The sequence below is a fragment of the Aegilops tauschii genome, chromosome 5 (genome assembly GCF_002575655.3).
Source record: "Aegilops tauschii subsp. strangulata cultivar AL8/78 chromosome 5, Aet v6.0, whole genome shotgun sequence".
Taxonomy (NCBI): Eukaryota; Viridiplantae; Streptophyta; class Magnoliopsida; order Poales; family Poaceae; genus Aegilops; species Aegilops tauschii.
The window spans coordinates 230470294-230474078 of NC_053039.3; positions in this window are offsets into that span (position 1 = coordinate 230470294).

Genomic DNA, 3785 nt, shown 5'->3' on the forward strand with positions numbered 1-3785 from the left:
AATATGCAAGGTGTACACAAAGAGGGAGAATTCTGGCACCTGGAAATCTGGACCTAGAAAAGCTATGTCAGGCTACCTATTCTGCACAACTCCAAACAAGCTGAAACTTCACGAAGATTTTTTATGGAATATTTGAGGAATATTGGAGCAAATAACTACCAAAGGGGCCCACCAGCTGGGCATAACCCACCTGGGCGCGCCAGGGAGCCCAGGCGCGCCCTGGTGGGTTGTGCTCACCCAGGCCCGCCTCCGGTGCCCATCTTCTGGTATATAGGTCATTTTGACCTAGAAAAAATAAGGAGAGGACTTTTGAGACGGAGCTCCGCCGTCTCGAGGCGGAACTTGGGCAGGATCCCTTTTGCCCTTCGGCGGAGCGATTCCGCCGGGGGAACTTCCCTCCCGGAGGGGGAGACCACCGTCATCATCATCACCAACAACTCTCCCATCTTGGGGAGGGCAATCTCCATCAACATCTTCAATAGCACCATCTCATCTCAAACCCTAGTTCATCTCTTGTGTTCAATCTTGTTACCGGAACTATAGATTGGTGCTTGTGGGTGACTAGTAGTGTTGATTACATCTTGTAGTTGATTACTATATGGTTTATTTGTTGGAAGATTATATGTTCAGATCCATTATTCTATTTAATACCCCTCTGATCTTGAGCATGTTTATCATTTGTGAGTAGTTACTTTTGTTCTTTAGGTCACGGGAGAAATCATGTTACAAGTAATCATGTGAACTTGATATGCGTTCGATATTTTGATAGTATGTATGTTGTGATTCCCTTAGTGGTGTCATGTGAACGTCGACTACATGACACTTCACAATATTTGGGCCTAAGGGAATGCATTGTGGAGAAGTAATTAGATGATGGGTTGTGAGAGTGACAGAAGCTTAAACCCCAGTTTATGCACTATTCCGTAAGGGGCCGATTGGATCCAAAAGTTTAATGCTATGGTTAGAATTTATTCTTAATACTTTTCTTGTAGTTGCGGATGCTTGCGGGAGGGTTAATCATAAGTAGGAGGTTTGTTCAAGTAAGAACAACACCTAAGCACTAGTCCACCCACATATCAAATTATCAAAGTAGCAAACACAAATTAAACCAACATGATGAAAGCGACTAGATGAAATTCCCGTGTACCCTCAAGAACGCTTTGCTTATCATAAGAGACCGTTTTGGCCTGTCCTTTGCCTCAAAGGGATTGGGCTACCTTGCTGCACTTTTGTTACTACTATCGTTACTTGCTCGTTACAAATTACCTTGCTATCAAACTACTCTGCTACTTACAATTTCAGCACTTGCAGACATTACCTTACTAAAAACCACTTGTCATTTCCTGCTGCTCCTAGTTGGGTTCGACACTCTTACTTATCGAAAAGAGCTACAATTGATCCTTGATACTTGTTGGTCATCAAGGCTATTTTCTGGCACCATTGCCGGGGAGTGAAGCGCCTTTGGTAAGTGGAATTTGGTAAGGAAACATTTATATAGTGTGCTAAAATTTATTGTCACTTGTTACTATGGAAAACAATCCTTTGAGGGGTTTGTTCAGGGTATCTTCACCTCGACCGGAACCACAATTAGCTACCCCTCAACCTATTGCACCTACTGAAAATATTGAATATGAAATTCCTTCGGGTATGATAGAACAACTGCTAGGTAATCCTTATGCAGGAGAAGGAACCGAACATCCTGATATGCACTTGATATATGTAGAACAAATTTGTGGATTGTTCAAGCTTGCAGGTTTACCCAGAGATGAAGTTATGAAGAAGGTTTTCCCTTTATCTTTGAAGGGAAAAGCATTGGCATGGTATAGGCTATGCGATGATATTGGATCTTGGAATTGGAATCGTTTGAAACTGGAGTTCCACCAAAAAAATTATCCTATGCATCTAGTTCATCGTGATCGGAATTATATATATATATTTTTTCCTCGTGAAGGAGAAAGTATCGCTCTAGCTTGGGGGAGTCTGAAGTCAATGTTATATTCATGCCCCAATCATGAGCTCTCAAGAGAAATTATTATCCAAAAAATTTATGCTCGGCTTTCTTGTAATGATCAAACCATGCTTGATACTTCCTCTGTTGGCTCTTTTATGAAGAAGACTATTGAATTCCGGTGGGATCTTTTGGAAAGAATTAAACGCAACTCTGAAGATTGGGAACTCGACGAAGGTAAAGAGTCAGGTATTAAAATTAAATATGATTGTGTTAAATCTTTTATGGATACCGATGCTTTTCAAAAGTTTAGCACTAAATATGGACTTGACTCTGAGATAGTAGCCTCCTTTTGTGAATCATTTGCTACTCATGTTGATCTCCCTAAAGAGAAGTGGTTTAAATATCACCCACCTATTAAAGAAGAAATCAAAGAACCGGTACCAGTTAAAGAAGAAACTATACTTTACAATGTTGATCCAGTTGTTCCTTCTGCTTATATTGAGAAACCACCTTTCCCTGTTAGGATAAAGGAACATGCTAAAGTTTCAACTGTGGTTAACAAAAGCTATATTAGAACACCTAAACCTGATGAACAAATCAAAGTAGAACCTAGTATTGCTATGGTTAAAGATCTCTTGGAAGAAGATATGGATGGGCATGCTATTTACTTCTGTGAAGAAGCTGCTAGAATTGCCAAACCTGATAAAAAGGATAAACATAGACCTGTTGTTGGCATGCCCGTTGTCTCGGTTAAAATAGGAGATCACTGTTATCATGGTTTATGTGACATAGGTGCTAGTGTGAGTGCTATTCATTACACCTTATATCAAGAAATTATGAAAGACATATCACCTGCAGAAATAGAAGACATAGATGTTACTATTAAACTTGCTAATAGAGACACTATATCACCAATTAGGATTGTTAGAGATGTTGAAGTCTTGTGTGGGAAAATAAAATACCCTACTGATTTTCTTGTTCTTGGTTCCCCACAAGATGACTTTTGTCCCATTATCTTTGGTAGACCTTTCTTGAATACGGTTAATGCTAAGATACATTGTAAGAAACAAACTGTTGGTGTTAGCTTTGGTGATGAGTCTCGTGAGTTTAATTTTTTCAAGTTTAGTAGAAAGCTTCATGCAAAATAATTGCCTAGTAAGGATGAATTAATTGGTCTTGCTTCTATTGTTGTACCACCTACTGATCCTTTAGAACAATATTTGCTAGACCATGAAAATGATTTACATATGCATGAAGGAAATGAAATAGATAAGATTTTCTTTGAACAACGTCCTCTGCTTAAACACAACTTGCCTATTGAAACTCTAGGAGGTCCTCCTCCACCTAAAGGTGATCCTGTGTTTGAATTAAAACAATTGCCAAATACTTTGAAATATGCTTATCTTGATGAAAAGAAGATATATCATGTTATTATTAGTACCAACCTTTCAGAACATGAAGAAAAAAAGATTATTGAAAGTTCTATGGAAGCACCGAGCTGCTATTGGATATACTCTTGATGATTTAAAGGGCATTAGTCCCACTCTATGTTAGCACAAAATTAATATGGAACCTGATGCTAAACCCGTTGTTGATCACCAACATTGGTTAAATCCGAAGATGAAAGAAGTGGTAAGAATGGAGATATTAAAACTTCTGGAAGCAGGTATAATCTATCCTATAGCTGATAGTAGATGGGTAAGCCCTGCTCATTGTGTCCCTAAAAAGGGAGGTATTACTATTGTTCCTAATGATAAGAATGAAGTTATTCCACAAAGAATTGTTACAGGCTATAGAATGGTAATTGATTTAGAAAATTAAACAAAGCAACTAG